This window comes from Hypanus sabinus, chromosome 7 (genome assembly GCF_030144855.1).
Source record: "Hypanus sabinus isolate sHypSab1 chromosome 7, sHypSab1.hap1, whole genome shotgun sequence".
NCBI classification, from domain to species: domain Eukaryota; kingdom Metazoa; phylum Chordata; class Chondrichthyes; order Myliobatiformes; family Dasyatidae; genus Hypanus; species Hypanus sabinus.
The window spans coordinates 59,997,046-60,021,120 of NC_082712.1; the positions used below are offsets into that span (position 1 = coordinate 59,997,046).

General features: G+C 41.9%; 1 protein-coding gene across 1 annotated transcript in view; it reads right to left on the reverse strand.

The window, feature by feature from the left end:
• The window catches only part of trpm3 (transient receptor potential cation channel, subfamily M, member 3), a 314,757-nt gene that overhangs the window by 239,298 nt on the left and 51,384 nt on the right, over positions 1 to 24,075 (reverse strand). The window lies entirely within an intron of this gene.

Sequence of the window (24,075 nt, forward strand, 5' to 3'; positions counted from 1 at the left end):
CTGAAGGAAGAAAGGGAATTAAATGTGGTTCTAGCCATGGGCAGTAGAATCTTGGACAGGCACTTAAGCGAGTGACAAGGTGGGGTTTCAGTTTGGGCACAATTGGAAAAGTCAAGTAGGATGAATGAGGATCTACCAGCAATGAGGCAGAGGAGGACATGAGTGGGGATACGGACATGGAAGTTGACTTAGCAATGCAGCAAATGCGTTATCAGAACTTCTGCTCAGAGTCAAGTGGGATCCAAAGGTGAACTGTAGAAGGATTCTGCTCAGCAACACTCTGGAAAAACCTGAGTCACAGTGAATAGATACCCACTTTAAACCCACTTGTGAGAGAACACGTAATCTTTGGTTTCACTTTCATGAAAGGACTGAACCTCTAAGTCTCACGAAGAGACTGGCCTTGTAGAACGTCCTTAACACTACACTGTTGAACATACATGGGACTGGAACTTACAACATCCTGACTCAGGTAAAAAAAAACAGAGAGACAGAGAGTGATAGAAGGATAGAGAGAGAAATAGAACATAGAACAGTACAGCACAATACAGGCCTTTCAGCCCACAATGTTGTACCAACCTTTTAACCTACTCCAAGATAAACCTAACCCTTCTCTCCCACATAGCCCTCATAGAAATGAAGAGAGGAAGAGAGAGATAGTGAGATAAATGGAGAGGGAGCAAGAGCGAGAGAGTAAACCCACATACCACAGCTGTATGAATATCACTGAATTAATGAATGTGGATTCATTACGTGGATGTGCCCATTGCCTTTGGATGCACTAGCTTCCCCATTGCTCATAACCTCTAGTGATTCAGCAGTCATTAAATCTCTGCACCATGATCTGTGCATTAGCTTTAAAGAAGGGCAGAGCAAATCTGGCTTTCTGGCAGTCGCTCAGAAACACAGAAATCGATATAAAGTCTTCTGGCGACGCACGGTTTTGTGTACATAGCAGATGGGGAAGAAGATACGGTGAGTTATCTTGCACCTGGTGTGTGGCGTGCAGCATCTGCTGGTAAAACAATCTCTGTTGCAACCTTTTATATCCTCCACCTCTCCTCCTGCTATTTGAAAGCCAGACTGGATGCCGTTTATTTCAATACTTGTTGCAAAAATATTCACAACGCATTTGCCTTCCAGCAAGCAAGTACTCAACTGGTGAATGTGGAGCTGACAACGGAAATGAGTCATACCGTCCAGTGTGAGCTGGTGTAATGAAGGCTGAAATAGGCAATCTTAGTAACATTGCCGGCCTAAGCCTGTCTGCCATTGAAACCCTCATTCCTTCCTTGAGGTTTGATTGTTCCATTGTTCCCCTGACAACTCCCCTGTGGTGAACTACATATACCTGTCTGGACACGGCCCCTGCTGACTGCTCCTGTGGCTCCTCCCACAGACCCCGGTATAAAGGCGATTGAGGCCTGAGCCCGGCCTCTCAGTCTCCAGGATGTAGTATGGTGGTCACTTGCTGTTTGTTCCTTCTTCCAGTCAATAAAAGCCGATATCTCGCCTTTACGTCTCAGAGTGCATCATCCCCTTCCACATTAAGTAACCAACAGCACAACCAATGGTCTACAGTGCTTATCAGTCCTCCTGTGAACACTGGCCTATGCTGACTTTCTGCCCAATCAGCCTACAACATTAATTTCATCTTTGTTTTAAAAACCATTAAGGCCTTCCTTTTTCCTTTCTCTGTAAGTATTTTAAATCCTGGCATCCCTCCAAGATCTCCGCAATCCTGGCCTCTTACACACTTTATCATCAGTTACTGTGCCTTCAAGCACGTAGAGTATACCCAAAATTATCATCTATTTTTAACCTCTCCGCTCTTCCCCCACATTTAAGATGCTCCTTTTAACTTTTGGCCACCTGTACTATTATCTCTTTATGTGGCCCAGTGTCAAAACCATGCTTGATAATATAAAACCAGAATGAGGCCATCTGGCCCATTGAGTCTGCTCTACCACTACATCATGGCTGATCCATTTCCCTCTCAACCCCAATCTCCTACCTTCTCCTCATATCCCTTTGTGTCCTGACTAATCAAGAATCTATCAGCCTTGACTTGGCCTCCCTTGCTGCCTGTGGCAAAGAATTGAACAGATTCACAACCCTCTGACTAAAGAAACTCCTCCTCATCTCCGTTCTAAATGGACATCCCTCTATTGCTGTAATTCACATAAATGATATGCGCATGATACGGGTACAACAAATCGGAGTCCAGAAGTGAACTCTAGACCATTGAATGAGTGGCACAAATTCAAATCCCATCAAAACAAATGGATCATTCAAATTCAGGTAATTAATCAGAAGCTTTATATTTAAAAAATAACTTGCAACAATGACCATTAAACTACTTGGTTGTTCAAAAAAAACAACACTCTGGTACATCAATGCCCTTCAGAGAAGAAGTTCTGCCAGCTTTTAACTTCCTCACTCCAGATGGACACTAGTATTGCCAGTAGCATCCGCATCCTGACTTGGTAGTCGTTAATGCCTGAGCCCAGTATGGATGACCGATTGTTAAGTTCTTTTCTGATTCTGTGGGAGCTATATGTTGTTCTTATATGGTCGAGTGATTTGTCTGGTTATTTCCAATGATGACCAAGGTCCCATCATGCTAGAAATTTTACGTGACAGGGTAAAATGGTGGCTCAGTGCCATTAATGGAAATTTGATTCCTACAATTGCTAGTGAAAGGAAGTCTAAAACTAGAGGGCATAGATTGAAGGTGAGAGGAGAATGATTAAGTGGGGGCAAGAGAGTCAAGTTTTTCCGCACAGAGGGTGGTGGACATGTGGAATGAGCTGCCAGAGATGTGGTGGAAATGGACAAAATCACTATTTTTTTTTAAAAAATAGACAATGCATGGACAGGAAATCTTTTCATTGTGACTGTGATTGTGGAACACCCATTTTCTGAGAAGATCTAGAAATTGATGAAGTAGACTTTGGCAGGGATCAACCTGAAGAAATGCAAAACCCAGCTCTGTTCCCAGGGACAAGAGCTGAGGCAAATGGCAACTGCTACTGAAGGATTATCCATATAACCTCTTCCTGGAACTTGCTGATTTTCCATGAAACGCTAAGCTTAACACAGCTGTGGGGACGGTTGTATAAGGAACAGCCAGTCTAAAGCTCTCTTACTGTTGCACACTTCCCAAACCCTTCAGACAAGGAATGTGTATAAAGAAACTGACAACACGTTCACATTATGTGCAGAAAGCACAGCAAGCATTGCCCAGAATTAATACAATTTCTCTATTACATTTTGTAAGCTTATGAATAATATTTATGTTGGGGGAAAAGAATCAGGGTGGGCACAAAACATTGGTTGTTGCTGTCTACATTCCATGACTGGATAAAAGAAAATAAATCCTAAACTTGGAAAAAAGCCTTTTTCTTGTTTTCTCCCTTCTAAATGCTCTCTATTGATTACTTATCCAGAGGACTAAACTCAGATTAAGAATAGAGCAGGCTCAGATATAATATGGGTCCAAAAGTAGGCTGTCAACATTCAAGCCCAAAAGTAACAAACGTTATAATTATATTGTGCCTTTCACATCCTCAGAGCTAAATAGGCACCATTGAAAAAGGCTACAGTCATATTTAGGAAATGAGAGAAATACATACAGAGCAAGATTTCCAAATATCCATCTTTGTGATGCTGACTGCAGGATGATTGAGGAGGGACACTTTTCTTCAGAACAGTACAGTGGAATCTTTTATATTTAGTTGAGAGGACACAGAGAACTTCAACTTAACATCCCTGACAAAAAGGTAACACTTCCTCCGTACAGCACTGGAGTACTAGCCTGGTTTTTATGTAGTTTTCTCTCTAGAATGGGGCTTGAATATGCTACCTTCTGATTCAAAAGCAGGAAATTTACTGAACATTGATCTGATATGCCTTTAAAAGAAATTAAACTTGATTTTTTTTTAAGTCTGTATGCTGCTATAATTATTGGTATAGGGCAGGTGTAGGTATTAGTGCAGTACAGGTCTAGTTATTGGTGTAAGACAGGCATAGTTACTGGTGTAAAACAGGTATAATTACTGGTGTAGAGCAGGTGTAGTTACTGGTGTAGGGCAGGTGTAGTTACTGGCATAGCATAGGATAGGTGTAGGTACTGGTATAGGACAGGTGTAGGTATTAGAGTGAGGCAAGTGTAGTTACTGGAGTAATTCAGATGTAGTTACTGGTATAGGGCAGGTGTAGTTACCAGTGTAAGACAGGTATAGTTACTGGTGTAGGGCAGGCATGGGTACTGGTGTAGGACAGGTGAATGTACTGGAGTAAGACAGGTGTGATTACCTCAGTAAGACAGGTATAGGTACTGGTGGAGTAACTGGTGTAGTACAGGTGTAGATGTGTAAGGCAGGTGTAGTTACTGGTGTAGGGCAGGTGTAGTTACCAGTGTAAGACAGGTATAGTTACTGGTGTAGGGCAGGTGAATGTACTGGAGTAAGACAGGTGTGATTACCTCAGTAAGACAGGTATAGGTACTGGTGGAGTAACTGGTGTAGCACAGGTGTAGATGTGTAAGGCAGGTGTAGTTACTGGTGTAGGGCAAATGTAGGCACTGGTGTAAGACTGGTGTAGCTACTAATGTAAGACAGATCTAGGTAATGGAATAAGACAGGTGTAGTTACTGGTGTAAGACAGGTGTAGGTATTGTAGAAAACCAGGTGTAATTACTGGTGTAGGGCAGGTGTAAACAACTGAGCTAACTGGAAGTTTGTGAGCTGTATCTCAAATGTTTGACATAAGGTCATATAATCATGAGGTTATCGAGCTCAGAAACAGGCCCTTCAGATCAAATTGTACATACTGACCAAGATCTCTGCCTGAAATGGTCATGTTTCCCTGTTTGTGGCCCATATCTGTCTGAACCTTTCCTGTACATATACACGTCCAAATGTCTTTTCAGAGTCATCATTGTACCCAATTCTATAATTTCTCTGGCAGTTCATACCCATTACTATCTGTGTGATGTAGTTTCCCTCAGCTCCCTATTAAATGTTCCTCCTCTCACCTTAAACCTATACCATCTAATTTAAGATGCTCCCACCCTGGGGAAAAAAAAAATCCACCTTATCTATACAAGATGTACAACATGCATAACAGAAACATAAAATGGTGGAAGTACTCAGTAGTTCAGGCTGCATTTGCATTTGAGAAACAGAATCAATGTGTGAGGTCAAAGACCCTTCATCCAATCCGAAAGTTTGTCTGGTTCTTTGCTCACTGATGCTGTGAGACCCGCTAAGTACTTCCAGCATTTTCCATTTTTGTTTTAGACTTCCAGTATCTGTAGTTATTTTAAAAATTTTAATATGCACATGTCAAAAGAGGATTAGGCATGTTTGTAATTAAAAACATGATGAGGCATATGCGCATATAATGTAATGAAATCATCACTAAAGCTCGTTCTTGCCAGTCCCAATGAAATGTATATTCCTATAGAGAAAACTTGGCAGGACTGTAAGACTGGCTGAGGAATGTGCTAAATGCTGGAGGAACTCAGCAAGTCAGGCAGCATCTATAAAGAGTCAAAGTTTTGGGCCGAGACTCTTCATAAGGACTTTGCAGAAATTTTTCTGTTTAAGATTAGCTGAGGAACCAACTCTAAATATTTCTCAATTGGCAACATTACTCAAAACTAACGAATCTACAGGCTACAGAAAATTAATAGTCATTTAAACTAATTCGTCAAAGCATCTACAAATTATTGATGATTGACTACACCTCAAAACATTGTAATCAAGGAGGAATAAAAAGCGGAATGTCAAAGCTCTTTGGAAAGTTGACGTCTTTCCTCTTTCTTAGGTAGTGCCTCAGGATTGAGGATGATTTTCGTCCACTCCAGTCCTGTGGGTTCTGAGTTGACTGATAATATCAGTGTGGGTCACACAATCTCTTCCAGGTCAGGGGTGACTGGTGATCAATCAAAAACAATTAAAGGAACAGACAGCAGCTATCTGGTGCTGAGAGGGATGCTGTTAACAGGAGAATAAACACTGAGCACGGAACAAGGGAGGATTGAGTGCAGCAACAACACTGCTTCAGTTGGAAGTGGGACAAAACAGAAGTTCAAATAATGAGAAGAAACGCAGGGCACTTTAGGACGTGGAATTGAGTCCTTCATGGCGGATAAAGAAAGAATATAGAGAGAGGACCCAAACAACTCATAGGGAAGAGAAAAAGAGAAGAGGCTCACACAACATACGAAAATAGGCATATTAAGAATGATAAACAAGCATGACATGCCAAATGGGATGCCGTGTGACAGTGCAAATTTGCAGTAAAGTAGTACATTATTTGAATTGGAAGAAAAGTCAGCAGTGTCCATGTTGACTAATTAACTCCGGTGGGAGTAATGCCAGAGCAAGTTTAAGAAATGTGTTGTGATGAATTGATTCCATAGCAGATGGCTTACCAAGCATTAGAGCGGAGACACAAGACAATAGCAATGTGTGTCAGGATTCCATTCATACACCAGAGCAAGAAATAACCACAATGCGGAGACTCAAGTACAGTTGAGAAGATTTGAGCATTCAAAAGTACCAGTCAACAGAATGAACTGTAAGTACTGTGGAGATGTGGAACATTTGTTCAAAGAGAGAATGTGTTGTGGTGTATTTGTATGTAAACATATAAATGTCACATATAAGAAGTAATGGCATCATATAAATGTTGCCTGTTTGCAACAAGGTTTATATAATTGTCTCTGAGCTCTTAGTGTGCAATTGAGGTAACTGTCTTTAGAACATACAAGACTGCTCCAACCACACTGCAGGAACAAGGGTAAGGAGGACTATGTTTGAGTCTTATCCTTTACTCTGTGATGACCACTCCACACATCTCATCATCATTTGCTCAGGATTACGGTCAATCAAGCACCACCTGTTGACGGGGCATGTTGCCAAGGCACAGGAGAAGACTGCACGATTTAACACAGACGGGCTAGAAGTGCGCTCACTGATGCACCATCAATAACTCACACTGAGACGTAAGGCGAGATATTGGCTTTTATTGACTGGAAGAAGGAACCAGGAGTGAGTGTCTATCATACAATGTCCTGGAGACTGAGGCCGAGCGTCAGGCCTCAGATCTCCTTTATACAGGGGCCTGTGGGAGGAGCCACAGGAGCAGTCAGCAGGGGGCATGTCCCGACAGGCACATAGTTCACCACACTCACCTGTTGCTGTTGGAAGGTGACCTCCGAGGAGCCCTGAGCAGGTCAGCAGTGCATACGGGCAGAAGTCAGAAATGGATTAGAGCTACGAGGCCAGAACACCGATGTGCCGACTCCCCCTACCCACCTGATACAGGGGCAGAGTTCAATCATACTGAGCTGAAAAACTGGATCTACTTTGCGTACAGCCCCTCGACTTAACACATTCCAAACTGATGAATTGTGCACTGCCTCATTCACTTGAATGAAGTGACTGAGCAAAACTAAAAAAAGGTAAATGCAGGTTGATGCTATATTTGTTTTTCCATCTTCAGTTTACCAAATCTTAACACCTTTAATGAATTTCTATCACTTAAATGTTTTTAACTGGATATATTTATTTTTAAACATCTTTATTTTCATAATCCTTTTGAACTGTTTTTAAAAGTCTCCAAAAGCATTTCAATGGTCCTTGGTATCAGTGTGCTGTCAAGAGGGCAGTCAGGCGATAGGCCTTAGAATATAACACGTGAGACCCAGTTGTGGCCTGGCACAGGAGAACGTCAACCTCTCCTGAAGGAAATGGGATGACAGGAGAAAGAGAAGCAGCATCCATGGAGGGAAATGAAGAGTTGATGTTTCAGGTCAAGACCCTTCATCAGATCTTTGCCCCCTGTGCCTCCATCACAATGAGTTCTGTGGCCACCACTCAGAACTCATTGAGGTACAGATGCAGGATGTCAAAGTCCTGATGAAGCGTCCCATCTGAAACATTGACTGCCCAAAGATGCTGCCTGCCCTGTTAAGTTATTCCAGAATTTTGTAGGTGTTGCTCAAGATTTTCACATCTACAGAATCTCTTGCATTTCTATTGTGACTTTCAAGGCTTCAGGGCATCTAAAGTGCTTTGATTTGGTTTGGCTTGGTTTATCATAGTTATGGACACGAATGGACCTCCAAAACAACAAAGATGTGAGTTCATCTTTATCATATATTGGTTGCATATTAAGAGCTCATCTTTATTGTGTAAGAATTCTGTTTGAAAGTCTTATAACTATAGGGCAGAAGTTGTTCTTGAGCCTGGTAGCAAGAATTCCTTTTTGTATCTGCTGTCTGACGGTAGGTGTGGAGAACAGAGAATAAATGGGGTGCAATGGGGTCAGAAATTATATTTCAGATTCAGATTTATTTATCACATGTACATCGAAACATATGGTGAAATAGATCATTTGTATTAACAACCAATGTACATAAAGCAGTGCTCGGACACCCCGTAAGAGTCAGCACACATTCAAGCATCAAGGCACCCAGGCACCATATTGGCTGCTTTCCTGGGCAGCAGGTAGCGTCAGTTGAGGGGAGGGTGGACTGGGCTGCATTCATATCTCTCTGCAATTTGTTGTGGTCATAGACAGAGCAGTTGCCTTCCCATGCTGTGATACACCCAGATGGGATGTTTCTATGGTGCATCTTCACCAAAGATACATTTTAATGGAGCAGATGTTGACCTATCATTTGCTAAGATTGGGCTGGGAGTGTGAGGCATAGATGGCAAATTCTCCATTGTATACCCAGGTATCCTTTCTGCAAATATATTGATATCCAGCACGAGAATTTTTGGTCTTCTTTAACATCTTTATCCCGCTGTTTATACATTGCAGTTTTCCCATAACAGAAACGGCCAGTCCAAATACTCAAGGGTGAAGCTAAAAACAAACAGCTTATGCTTATACTGCACCCTTGACATGGAAAACTCTGCCTTTCATAATTATAAACTACTATTTTGTGGAAAACAAATAAAAATGAGAAACCAATTCCCCACCCACACTCAGCTAGATCCATGGAGATCTATACCATTTACGTACTTAAAAATCTGAAGTAAGCCAAAGTTTGATTTACAATTTAAATCCAATCCTAGCCATTGCGGAGAGAGGCAAAGAGGGAGCCAAGGTTTACAGATGGTCATACTCTGCACTCCCACAATCAGATCAGTCTCCTGCCAGCAGCCAACTGCCTTTCAGCTTTTATCAAACAGAAGGAGGATGTGAAACGGCCTCCTGAAAGATGCGACGAACTTTGGCAGAAGCCATTCCGTTTGCGGGCTTGGTAAAGAGAAAGCATCAGGGAGAGGAGATGCTTCTCCACACAACCTTCACAGTATTAGGATGCCCCACATGATTTACAGCCAGTGAACTCCAGAAGTATATGTTGGGTTGTAAATTACTTCAAAGTGCAGTCAATGTTGTAATGTCATATTATGAACAGCAAGCTTCCACAATCATGATGTAAGAAAGAAGGGATCATCCATTTTATTCATAATGATTGGAGGTGAAGTACCAGCCAAATCCCTGAGTCTTCATTGAAATGATGCCCTTGAATTTTATATGTTCATCTCAGACATACAACTTTATCCAACACTGTCAACACTACAGCCCTTCCTCAGTACAGCTCAGTGGTTTCAGCTTAGTTCCATACTTCCTTCAAGTTACTGCATTTTAAAAAATTAAAATGAAGATATTTTAAAATATGGAAACCAGTTGTTGATTAATTAAAATATAAATATACATTGGAACAAAGATAAATGATATATATTTTAACTGAAGATGAGTGATCCCAGGTAAATGAATGTACTGTACCTAGACATGACAATAATGTTTGGGTTAAAGCATCAGGGAAGATATAAACTGCATCTGAGTCCTTGGATCTGTAATTTACCCAATACCCCAAAGTTAACAGTGAGTTCGGAGGCAAAGAGAGAAACAGCGTTTTTAAGGATGCTTATCTCAAGAATCAAGGTACCAGTAAAGACAACTGACAAAAACAGTATGGTGTACAGGATCACCTGTGGAGACTGCAGCAAGAACTACATCTACCAGATAGCTCATAGACTCTCAATTCATTTACAGAAACACAAGCTGGCGGTACAGGGACTGTCGCTGATCTCGCTACATGAAGACCAAGAAGGACACCACTTTAACTGGGATATCATGGAGGTTCTGGTGCAGGGAAACATGAACTAGGCACGAGAATGCTTAGATATTTTCTGATAACTCTGTAAACAAACATATCAAAACAGACACTATCAACAAACCCTTAAGAGCCAAAGAAATGCAAGCCAATAGAATTCAAAGGTCAACTGAAGGGGTAGCCAATCAGGACCAAGGCAACCGAACAAGGTCTACAGAAACACAAGCACTCCCAGAGAGAAATACCAACAACTAACAACACACAGAGTACATCACCTCGACTGGTGATGAAGCACCTGCAAGTTAATTGCCAAGGTCAGCAAACACCACAACATCAAGAGAAATCTCAGTCCGAGACTCAGTATATTCTCGATTATCACATTGTATCCTGCACGTACAAGCCAAGAACACCAAAGTTTGCTGGCACTTCTGAATGGGTCCAGTCACTAGCTTTCAGCACAATCTGGCCCTGGGCCCATCCAAAGATGCACATACTGTATAAGAAGACAAAATCATCAGGGTCTGGGATAAGATTAATCTACAAACTGTAGCATCAGCAGACTATTGTTTGAACCAATCTCAAAATACAAATGCAAGCGAAGGATATCACTAATATAAAATGTAATAATACTCTAAAAATAGTCTTTTATTTGTCGAAGGGATATGGAAGTTTTCTGCCAGGCCAGTACTTGCACATTATTAATTGCTTTGAACTTGGTGAGCCAAGGAAAGGGACTATCTACATTGAGTTGGGGGTTCTGGAACCACACTCAATGCAGAGCAGGAAAAGACAACAGATTTCCTTCACTGAAGCATGTTAGTGACAACTCAAGAGTATCAAAGTCAATGTTATTTGATGTGTATTTAATAATATTTTAGTTATATTTGAGTGATTCTGTATATATATGTGTGTGTGTGTGTGTATATATATATATGTGTGTGTGTGTGTGTGTAAGGTTAAATAATTCTTTATGGTTTATATGTATCAATTCATGAATTGCATATGGCATCACACTACCACGTGATACGTGCACACCTCGCTTAAAATAAACCCAAAATTAGACCCCCATTTCCGACTCTTATGTCTTCCTTTGAATGAGTTTAATGTTTTGAAGTTACAAAACATAACACTTGTAACTCTACTTTAAAAAAAATTAAAGAATACATATACTATTTTAAATTTTGCACTGCTGTGATGGACCTTGAACCTTTAAACATCTTCGCTGGGTACTAAACGTGGCACGTTAGCTTCTCACACATGAAATGCTTGTCACTGTTGTTAGTATTCTGGCTTCATACCCTATCAAAAATAAATGAGAAGTATTTCATTTCACTGGCCTCCCTGTGCATTAGCTTATCCCATCAGGAGAGCATTACTGATTCATTAGCGCCTTCCAATGTAATTTGTGTTCTTCAACAGAAGAGACTACAATGACGGGGGCAGGCTACTGAATAATAGCATCACTTCATCAATTGTATCTGCTGCCTCACTTCACCTAAATAAAAACTAGGGCTTGATCTGCTGCCGATTAAATTTATCAGTACACATACTTTATTGAAAAGTAACCACGGCAACATAGCACTAGAGTTTTCAGAGCAGGCCATACCAATAAGTCCTGAATCGCTGCGATCTAAACGAATGGTGCAGCAGGATTGAGAAGTGATACTGCACACTTGCTACAATGTCATATGACTGGCCAAACTTTTCCCAGAGATAATAAAGCCTAAAAGTCTGTGTCGATGTGCTAATGTAGTACTGAAGCCTTGCAGAGGTTTGGGATGAGACAAAATTAATACCATCTCTCTGCTCTTGGATAGATATTTCCTTCATTTCTGTGTCTATGTGAACACAGGGATTGGTTTCAGCTGTATTCCAGAGGGTAGCATTGAATTGAAAATTTGTAGGTTCAAACACCACTCCAGGAACTTGAAATACTTAAGTCCAAGCCTGCAGTCTATTGCAATGCTGAGTAAGTGTTAAACTGTTCGGGTGTGATGCTAAACTGATCTCCCCGATACAGATAAAAGATCTTCATGCATTACTTGAGATTCTCCTCAGATCCTGGGCATAAATTTACCAATCTCAACCTTGAAGACACTCAATGTCGAATCAATAAGTCTGTACTCTTCTTCTCAGGCAGTTCCTCCAGAGTGGGAACGACTTGCTTTCACTCCAGTGTTGAGATGGTTATGAGGCCAATGTGAGAACTGCAGGCTCTTACACAGATGACTTAGGAGGTGACTGATGGTTTGGGATGGTGGGGGGGGGGGGGGGAGGCTGGTTTGTGAGGTGATCCACCCTTTCCACTGCCCTCATAGCTCCTCTGTGTGCTCCTAATGTGTGAAGTTTTCAATTCGACCTCCAACGGTCATGAATCTCAAGTTCTCAGCAGTCAATGGGAATATTGCACTTCTTCAGAAACACTTTGAGCATAATTTTGAACATGTTTCTTTGTCTGCCTGGTAAACTTCTCCCTTGAACAGAGGTCTGGAGGCATTGTTTGTTTCGGGACCCTACAATAGTAGGTGTCACTGACCTGTGGAATTTGTGCCAAGTTTGAAGTCTCGATTTGGTCCACAGGGGTTTGTGTTGGAACCGCCTCTTTTTACATCATATGTCAATGATTTGGATGACAGAATTGATGGCTTTGTGGCCAGGTTTGTGGATAATACAAAGAAAGATGATAGTTTTGAGGAAGCAGAGAGGCTACAGAAGGACTTGGACAGATTAGGAGAATGGGCAAAGAGGTGGCAGATAGAATACAGTGTCAGGAAGTCTATGGTCATGTACTTTGGTAAAATAAATAAAAGTGTTAACTATTTTCTAAATGGAAAGAACATTCAAAAATCTGAGGTGTAAAGGGACTTGGGAGTCCTCATGCAGGATTCCCTAAATGTTAATTTGCAGGTTGAGTTGGTGCTGAGGAAGACAAGTGCAATGGTAGCCTTCATTTTGAGAAGACTAGAATATAAAAGAAAGGATATTATATTGAGGCTTTATAAGGTGCTGGTGAGGCCTTGCTTGGAATATTGTTTGTAGTTTTGGGCCTCGTATCTAACAAAGGATGTGTTGACATTGTTTCCTGGGGTGGGCAAGTCTAAGACCAGAGAAAACAGCCTTTGAATAAAGGGACATCCTTCAGAACAGAGATAAAGAAGCGTTTATCTACCCAGACAGTGGTGAGTCTTCGGAATTCTTGCCACAGGTGGCTATGCAGGTCAAGTCATTTGGTATGTTTAAAGGCAGAAGTTGATCAACTCTTGATTAGTCAGGACATAAAGGGATATAGGGAACATATAGGAGAGTGGGGCTGAGAGGGAAGTGGATCAGCCATAACGAAATGGCGGAGAAGACTCGATGGGTCAAATGGCCTAATTCTGATCCTATATCTTTATTGTCTTATTCAGAGGCTATGCTGGCAAACTGAAGGCAATTGTGATCTTCATCATTGTTGTCTTTGTATAGCCAAGAAAGAAAACATGTTCGAGATCTTTAGCTCTAAGCTTCAGAATTGAAAATTTAAAAACATTTTTTCATGTAACTCTTATCTTTGAACGAATGTGCTTCTGATATTTGATGTAACCTTTCTGCGATGTTATACTTGCTTCCGATGGGGACTTTGTTTCAAGAGGGGAACTGAATAAAGTTACAAAATAAGCCAGAAATGTAAAACTTAGTGTTTTGAGCACTCTGTTGTAAGTTAGATTCTGGGCACAATCTTAAATGATTAATCATCCTTTGTTAAATATACATAAGATCACTTGCAGGTCAGCCATCAATACGTTACACAATACTCACTTTATAACAGGGCTGCTCTGGGAGTCATTAGACTCAGCACTTTATAATGACTAAAAATTCTGTTTTTATGCTATAACATTCCAATGTTTTTATAAGTGAAAAACGAAGGCAGATTTGCATTTCACATCCTTTACAAGATATTTCAAATTGTCTTCAGCCCGTAAAGTTCTTTTGAAGTTTAGGCACTTTTGTAATGTAAAAAAGGGAGCAGCAAATTTATACTTAACAAGCTTCCATGAATAAATCCCCTATTTTATTCTTCTGTTGCTTCGGCAGTCCCTCAGGATTGAGCATGATACGTTTTCAGTTCTGTGGGTTCTGACGTGGCTAATGAGGAGAGGGACGTGAGAACTCATTTTCACATCTGGGACAGGAGATGGTGGTATCCTCCATCCACGGGTTATGCTGGGCTTTTGAATACTGTTGAAGTTTGAGGTTCCTATATCACCCCGAATCCAATTAACAATGAGTCAGAATACAGGAAGGGGATGGGCTAGTGGCACGGTGCCATGACTACAACCTTTCCCTCAGAGACAGCAAAATAGAAGAGCTGGTCAAGGTCCAGCCACAAAAGTATACCGGCCCCTTTAAGCTAATGAAAATAAAGCATGTCCCCTTTGACCCTCACCAATTTTTATTGATACACTTCAGAAGGCATCAATACGTTTTGTTACTTCAGCTGCTCTGCCTAAGTCTGCAAGCAGCCGCAGAGAGTAATGGACAACGCTGAGCTCGTCAAGAAAACTAGCCTCCCCTCCATGGATTCTGTCCATATTTCTTGCTACCTCAGTAAAACATTATCAAAGGTCCTACACATTCTGGATATTTTCTTTTCAACACACTCACCCCCCCCCCCCCCTACAATTGGGCAGAAGACACAAAAACCCTGAAAGTACATGCCACTAGCCTCAAGGACAGCTTCTACTCTGCTATTATGAGATTATTGAACAGTCCCCTAGTACAATAAGATGGCCTCGTGACCTCACAATCTCCCTTGATACGGTGTTGTACAGAGTCTACCTGCTCTGCATTCTATTCTGCATTTTGTTACTGCTTTCCCCTTGACCTATCTCGATGCACCAATTTGATGAAATAATCCGTATGAATGCATGCAAATCATAGTTTTCCACAATACCTCAGTATGTGTGATGATACTAAACCAACTTTCAATCCTCCTACTCTAATTTGGAGTGCTCACAGGCCTGTTTAGTGATAATCACAGTTAAATATATTGTTCCCAGCATGCCTGAGGGAATACTTTTGCGCCAAAATAATCGGCATTGGATATCTTGTATCCACCTGGGAGAGAAGACAGTTTAATGTCTCATCCAAACAATGGCTCTTCTGACAGCACTGCACTCAAACGACAGCCTAGATTTCTGTGCATCAGCCTCTGGAGGGTAACTTGAACCTACATGTTCTGACTTGGAGACGAGAATATTGTCCACAGAGATCTGAATTCATTTCTCATCCCTGAAGCTGTGGATCACTGCGAGAGTATCATTTCCTGACTTCAGTTAATGGAGAATGATGAACCCATGGCTATGTTACTTCAAAAGAAATTCAAAGCATGCTCTGATGATAGTGACACAAACACGAGAAAACTTGCAGATGCAGGAAATCCAAAACAACACACACAAAATGCTGGAGGAGCTCAGCAGACCAGGCAGCATCTATGGAAAAGAGTACAGTCAATGTTTCAGACGGAGATTCTTCATCAGGACTGGAAAGGAAGAGGAGAAGTCAGAGTGAGAAGGTGAGGAGAGGGGAGGGAAAGTACAAGGTGGCAGGTAGTAAGTGAAGTAAAGAGCTGGGAAGTTGATTAGTGAAAGACATAGAGGGCTGGAGAAAGGGGAATTTAACTGGAGAGGGTAGAAGACCATGGAAGAAAGGGAAGGGGGAGGACCAACAGAGGGAGGTGATGTGCAGGTAAGGGGATAAGGTGAGAGAGGGTAACAGTATTGGGAAATGGTGAAGGAAGCGGGGGTGGAATTACCAGAAGCTAGAGAAATTGATGTTCACACCATCAGGTTGGAGGCTACCCAGATGGATTACAAGATGTTGCTCTTCCAACCTGAGTGTGGCCTTATCATTGCAGATGGGGATAGGGTTCCTCTTGTCCTCATCTAACACCCCACTAGACTCTATGCCCAGTGCTTAATTCTCCATAACTTCTGCCATCTCCAACGAGATCCCACCACCAAGCACATCTTTCCCTCTATGAACATTCCGCAGGGATCACTCCCCATGTAGTTACCTTGTCCATTCTTCCCCTGTCCACTCATCCCTCCCCACTGATCTCCCTCCTGGTACTTATCCTTACAAGTGGAACAAGTGCCACACCTGCCCCTCAACCTCCTCACTACCATTCAGGGCCCCGAACAGGCCTTCCAGGTGAGGGGATGCTTCATCTGCTAGTAGTGATTATTCTATTTGGTGCTGCCAGTGTGGCCACCTGTATAGTGGTGAGACCTGGTGTAGAATAAGAGACCGCTTCGCCGAATTCTACTTCTCATTCCCATTCCAACATGTCAGTACGTGGCCTATTCTACTGCCGCGATGAGACCAACACCCTATATTATGTCTAAGTATCCTCCAATGTGTCCTCTAATTTGTAATAAACAGTGTGAACTAACATCTTTTTGTGAGGGCATATAATAGAACAAAAGAGAAGACATATACATTAATAGAACAAAAAGTAGTGGGAAGTTAGTGGATTGAAAAGTTTCCTCAGATACATAAAGTATAAAAGAGAAGCAAGAGTGGATATTGGACCACTGGAGAGGTAGTAATGGGGACAAGGAAATGGCAGATGAACTGAATAAATATTTTGCATCAGTCTTCACTGTGGAAGATACTAGCAGTATGGTGGATGTTCCAGGTGTCAGTGGTCATGAAGTGTGTGAAGTTACCATAACTAGAGAGAAGATTGTTGGGAAACTGAAAGGTCTGAAGGTAGGTAAGTCACCTGAACCAGAAGGTGTACATCCCAGGGTTCTGAAAGAAGTGGCTGATGAGATTGTGCAGGCATCAGTAATGATCTTTTAAGAATCACCAGATTCTGGATGGTTCCAGAAGACTGAAAAATTGAAAATGTCACTCCACTCTTTAAGAAGGGAGAGAGGCAGAAGAAAGGAAATTATAGACCAGTTAGTCTGACTTCAGTGGTTGGGAAGATGTTGGAGTCGATTGTTAAGGATGTGGTTTCAGGGTACTTGGAGGCACATGCTAAAGTAGGCCATGGTCAGCATGGTTTCCTCAAGGGAAAATCTTGCCTGATAAATCTGTTGGAACACTTTGAAGAAATAACAAGCAGGATAGACAAAGGAAAATTGGTTGATGTCTTGTATTTTAATTTTCTTAAGATTTTGACAAGATGCCACCCACAAGGCTGCTTACAAGCTACAAGCCCATGGTATTATAGGAAATATTCTACTGTGGATAAAGCAGAGGCTGATTGACAGGAGGCAAAAGGTGGGAATAAAGGGAGCCTTTTCTGCTTGGCTGTTAGTGACTAATGGCGTTCCACAGATGTCTGTGTTGGGACTGATTCTTTTTATGTTAAATGTCAAAGATTTGGATGATAGAATTGATGGCTTTGTTGCAAAGTTTGCAGATGATATGAAGGTAGGTGGAGGGCAAGTGGTTTTGAGGAAATAGGGAGGCTAAAGAATGGGCAAAGAAGTGGTAAATGGGATAGTGTCGGCAAGTGTATGGTCATACACTTTGATAGAAGAAATAAAGAAAAAATACAAAAATCTGAGGCATAAAGGGACTTGGGACTCCTTGTGCAGGATTCTCTAACAGTTAATTTGCAGGTTGAGACTGGTGTGAGGAAGGAAAATGCATTGTTAGCATTCATTTCAAGAGGACTAGAATACAAAAGCAGGAATGTAATGTTGAGACTTTAGAAAGCAGCAGTGAGGCCTCACCTGGAGTATTGTGAGCAGTTTTGTGCCTCTTATCTGAGAAAGTACGTGCTGAAGCTGCAGAGGGTTCACAAAAGTGATTCCAGGATTAAACAGCTGGTCATGTGAAGAGTGTTCGATGGCTCTGGGTCTGTATTCACTGGAATTCAGAAGAATCAGTGGTGATCTAATTGAAGACTTTCAAATGGTGAAAGGCCTTCACAGAGTGGACGTGGAGAGTATGTTTCCTATGGTGGGAGAGTCTAAGACCAGAGGGCACAGCCTCAAAATAGAGGGGCACCCTTTTAGAACAACGATGAGGAGGAATTTCTTTAGTCAGAGAATGGTGAATCTGTGGAATTCATTGTTACAGGCTGCTGTGGAGGCCAATTCTTTATGTATATTTAAGGCAGAGGTTGATTGGTCAGTGCATGAAGGGATATGGAGAAAAGGCAGGTGACTGGGGCTGAGAGAAAAATGAATCAGCCATGATGAAATGGCAGAGCAGCCTTGATGGGCTAAATGGCCTAATTCTGCTCCTATATCTTAGATAAATCATCGCAAACTCCACGTTGTCAACACCAAATGCATCAGAAAATGGGAAAGTAAATGTAATTGAGTATGGTTGTGAAATATAATTAATATGCCAACAAGGTAGAGGGTGACAACCTTTTGTGTGCAGTTTAAATTCCTTTGAGGGGAACATTGGTAGCCTCCATCCTGATTGCATGGACATCTATTTCTCTAACTTTCAATAATTCCCCCCTCTCTTTCACTATTCCCCATTCCTTTTCCTCCCTCTCTCCTTACCTGCTTGTCACCTCCCTCTGGTGCTCCTCCCACTTCTGTTCCTTCCACAGTCTTCTGTCTCTGCCATCAGAATCTCCTTTCTCCATCCCTTTATTTCTTTCACCAATCAGCTTCCCAATTCTTTACTTCTGTCACCTTGTAATTCTTCCTCCCCTTTCCGCACCTTCTTACTCTGACTTTCCCCCTTCCTTTCCAGTCCTGATGAAGGGGCCTTAGCCCAAAATGCTGACCATTTACTCTTTTCCATAAATGTTGACCTGCCTGCTGAGTTCCTCCAACATTGTCTATGTTCTTTTCTAATAATTGTGAAATTAGTTCTACATTTCAGTCAGTTTAAGAACAATTGGGATGCACAATAAATGTCCTATAAGGACATTTGTAGCTTTAATACTCCAAAACAAAGTTGTCAGGAACATTTGGAGTGTTAAACTATACAGATTCTGTTATCTTCCCCTATGTTAATTGTTGCTTTGCCAGGCTAGAACTACAAAGGGTTAATTAAACAAGGTGGGCAGATGGAACTATGTCAAAGGACAGCCATTTTCTAAGTGAATGGGAGCAGGGAATGCGCGAGAATTTGAGAGGGCCAAATTTAATTGAGAACAAACATAAATCAGCAAGGACACCAGTGCTGCAGTCTTCGTGGTAATGAAAGCCTCTGGTAGTGTACATAAAATGCCTTACCATCCAAGACCTCTCTTAGAGCATTGACATCTGGCAAAGCTTCACCCCAGCTTCCAGCTCTACAAGCTGCAAGCGACAGTCAGCAGTTACTGGAGGCATTCAGAATAGGGTGCAGCTGTGACCCAACGTCTCACAGCTTGTGCAACTCGGGTTTAACCCTACCCTCGGGTGCTGGTTGTTTGGTGTTTGCATGTTTCTCCTGTTAACCTCAGAAGTTTCCCCCGAATACTCTGGCTTCCTGCAACACCCCAAAGGCACGCAGGATGGTAGGTTAATTAGCCACTGCGTGTGGGCAAGGATCAGAATCAGAGTTTGTAGATGGGGAAGTGGGGAAAAGAAAACAGGATGAAGAGTTGGTAGGCCATAGGCCTTGCTTTGTGTTGGCATGAAGCTATTAAAATTGAAGCAAAACATTTTCTAAAGTTTCAAATTGCAAAATCTACAGAACTGAAATGGGATGTCACAGCAGCTCAGAGAACTGATAGTAGTTAAGAACACAAATTCACCACAGTAATTTGATTTTGAACATTAAAGAATCTGTGGTGCAGGATGGTCCTCTTTCTTATCTTTCTTTTGAAATTAACTTAAAATTCAGCGATACTTAAAAGCATAAGCTAAAGTGAAAAATCTGTAAAAATGGAATTTTCTCTCCGCTTTTCATCTACAGGAGCAGGTGAAAGGCTAGGAATCCTGTAGTGAGTGACTCACTTCCTGAATCCCCAACCCTGCCCACCATCAACCAGGCTTCTGTTGGGATTGCGATGGAATGCTCTCCACCTGCCTGGATAAGTGTAGCTTCAACAACACTCAGGAAGTTCAACGGGTGGCACGGTAGCATAGTGGTTAGCACAACGCTTTACTGTACAGTACAGGCGACGCAGGTTCAATTCCCACCACTGCCTGCAAGGAGTTTGTACATTCTCCCCGTGAGCAGCCCTCCCAGTGCTGCAGTTAGTAAATCCATTGTAAATTGTCCCGTGATTAAGCCAGGGTTGAATCGGTGGGCTGCTGTGTGGTGTGGGCCAGAAAGAATAAGTAAATACCTGACGTAGCACTCCACTGACACACAGTGAGTCACTGTACAGTTGTGCAGTCGACAGGATACACTGCAGCTATACACCAAGACTCCTTCCAAACCCGCCGTCTCCACCAGCTAGAAGGACAAGGGCAACAAAAGTATGTGGAGTTCCACCACCAGTTGGAATTTGTTCCTTCGTGTCACAGGGATATACCCACATCCTGAAGTCTCTTGCGAACAGCATTGTGGATACACCCACATTGCAAGGATAGTGGTTCAAGATGTCAATTCATCACCACCTTCTGAAGGGTGAACAGGGATGTAAAATTAAATGCTGAGTCTACATTCTTTGAATGATTATATTTTTTAAAAAAATCTATGGCCCTAAACCCCATTAAAGTTAATGGGGTCTCAGACCCACAGACAGTTGCAACCTGGCACATGAAAGGTAACAGCAGAGTGAACTGATGGATTGGGCACTGAGCATCTGACAGTGATATGGTGCTTTCTGTGTTTGACAGCACATCTATTGATATCCAGGCCTTACTGATGTTTAAACGACAACGCCAGGGGTTCTAAACAGAATCCCTGTAATTAGCTAGCAAGGCCTAGCCCCTTGAGATTGCCTAGGCTTTCTTTACCTCGCCTATGCATTACTTATCCATAGATGTAATGATGTGTAATGAAAAATGGGTCGCAAAATCATGACAGTGGATCAATCGTACCGGGATTATTCTCAGCATTTCTTTATGTTTTTCTTTATTAAATTATTTTGTAGGAAGTTGCTTTCTATTATTATTACAACTTGGGGAATAATTCAAGGCTATGGTGACCTCCTTATTGTAAAACTGGATGCTTTAAAATGTGATTTTTTTTTTAAGCTGAGTACCTGTCATTGTCCTTGCAGGCTGATTAACTGGAATTAGAAATTGGTGCCAGTCTACTAGGTGGTATGTCGGGAACAGGGCTCACAAGTAGCACCAGTTAGTGACAGGAACTTCTTTCAGAAAGCTTTGAGTTATTTACTGTGGGCGCAGCAATGGCAATAATGGACCGATGACAAATGATTTTCAATCTACTGCCCTAGTTATAGTGAGAGATAGAGTCAGAGGACACAAAAATAGCCATTCAGTCCACCAACCCTGCAAATTCTAGTGCTGCTTGCAGGAACAGGTCCACCTCTGTGGTTCTGAGTTGGTCAGTTGTGGGTTCAAATCTGTCTCCAGAGACTTGAGCACTGAAGACTAGGCTGACTATTAGTGCAGGACTACTGCTGTCATTATTTGTTCCATTGAGGTATTAAACTGAGGACCACATCTTCTCAGTGGCTGACAAAAAAAGCAAGTGAGCTATCCCAGTTTCGCTGAGCCAATAATTAATGCATCAATCAAGACCATTAAAATAGATCAGCAGGTCATTATGACACTATTATTCATGGGAACTTGCTGTAAATTGAGCACATGGCACAGAAAAAGCCTATTCAGCTGTTAGATACGTGGGTTATGACCAAAAGAAAAAATGGCTGGAGCCGCTTAGCACTTTAGTGCAAGGGTGTGTATTCGGTGCATCAAAGAATCAAACAAAAATAGTGAAAAGAAAACAGCCAATATTTACAAAACGTTATCTACAAGAAATGAGAATAATAGCTGATACTATTTTTATGCAGTGTAAAGTGGAGATCTCTCTCTCTCCCACCGAGGATGAAGAGCACCGTCTATTAGGCACCAGGATGTACCATCTTTTAACTTGAGACTACACATGGATAAGAATACGATGCACCATACAACATAGATACAATCACATTACAAAATAAACACAAGTATCTACCTTAAACACAGCATACAAACATACTGTATACACATTTACACATCCTTATTATGAAAGAAATGGAATATTCTGTAGTGTACAGTAGAAAGGCACCATAAAGTCACCCCCAGCACCTCAGCAAATAGGAGAATATACCAGGGAAGATATTGAATTGTGCACATTCAGTGTAATGACAAGGCAATATTTGTGTGTGTAAGGAGTGTGTTTACCAAGCCATAAGGTCCATACAACTATCAACCATTCCTACATTAATACATTTTTAAAATTCTCTCCATACTCTCATCAGTTCATTCTGGATTTGAACACTCACCACCAACGAGGCACAATTTACCGTGCCATTACCACCAACTCACACACCTGTGGGATGGGGGAGGAAACCCTCAAAATACAAACTCCCCACAGACAGAGCTCGAGGTCAGGTTTGAACATGGGTCTCTAATGATGCAAGGCAATTGATCTACTGGCTGAGTTACTGTGCTGCTCAACACTGGGCAAAGCAGGTGGTAAAAGACACAAAGAACAGGAAAAGAAAGATTAGACTACTAGAAATTTGACAAGAGAAGTAAGAAAAATTGAAGAAAAGATGATATTTGCCTTTTGTACTCTCCAAGCAGAATTGACTACTGCAGGAATTAAGTTGAGCACACTAAATTATTTAATTTATTCATCTAGACATTGTAAGAATTGAATAACATTAAGAAAGCCTATAAGCTGTTCAATTTCTACTGTAACTTGCAATGACAAGTTAAATGGCAATTATGGGCAAAACAGTAAGTTGGTGGAAATAATGGGAGCCTTAAGGGCTACATGCATTATTGCCAAATAGTTGGAGGAGTGATGTAAACTGACCGGGAGAATGTGGGGCTCTGTGCTATTCCACAAGGCACTGATCACTTTAAAATTCAAAATTACTCAGTCATTGCCTTGAATATCTGTCACTGCCACAGAATATCTGTGGCATCAGAGAGATTTACAATCTTAGAGAGAAGGAATTTCTTATCTCATTCTTAAATTGCTCATCCTTTTTTCTGAAGTAACAAATTTTAGTGCTGGAACTTCTCTAACTGAAAAGGAAGTCAACTTTCCAGCACTTACACAGAGAAGAACCTTAACAGTTTTTATGCTTCAGTGAGATTATTTTTCTGAACTCTTGGAATTATGTTTATACATTCATGAGTTGCTGGCATTGGTTTCCATTACCCATGTCTAATCGTTCTTCAGAAGGTGACAGTCAGCTAAGGCATTCTCTTAAGTTATTTCAGTCTGCGTATTAAAGGTACCCCTGTGTGATACTAAGTAAGGGGTTGAAAAACGTATAGGTCTAGTCCACTCAATTGCTATAGTAAGACCATCCACCTATCCCCAGACTGATCTGGAGAGCTGTGGAAAGCGGGGCCATTTCGCCAAGGTCTGTAAGTCTAAACTACGAGCGGAGTGCAGCACTGGCCCCGGGGACGTCAGCCAAACTGGTAGGGTGGTCCCAGTGACAGACTTCCTGGGAAAAAAGAATAGGCGTTCGTGAGGGGTGGCATTGGTGGACGTACATAAGAGAGCGGATAGAGTGGAGTGCCTCAGGGAGGACCTCCTGCCATCGAGAGACCGGCAACCCTTTTGACTTAAGGGCTAAAAGTGTGGCCTTCCACACCGTGGCATTCTCCCGCTCCATCTGTCCATTACCCCGGGGATTATAACTCCTGGTCCGACTAGTAGCAATGCCCCTAGCTAGCAGGTACTGGCGCAGCTCATCACTCATAAAGGAGGACCCTCTATCACTGTGGATATAGCAGGGATACCCGAACAGAGTGAAGAGCTGGCGCAGGGCTTTTATGACGGACTTGGCAGTGGTGTCGGGGCAGGGAATGGCAAAGGGGAACCGTGAGTAC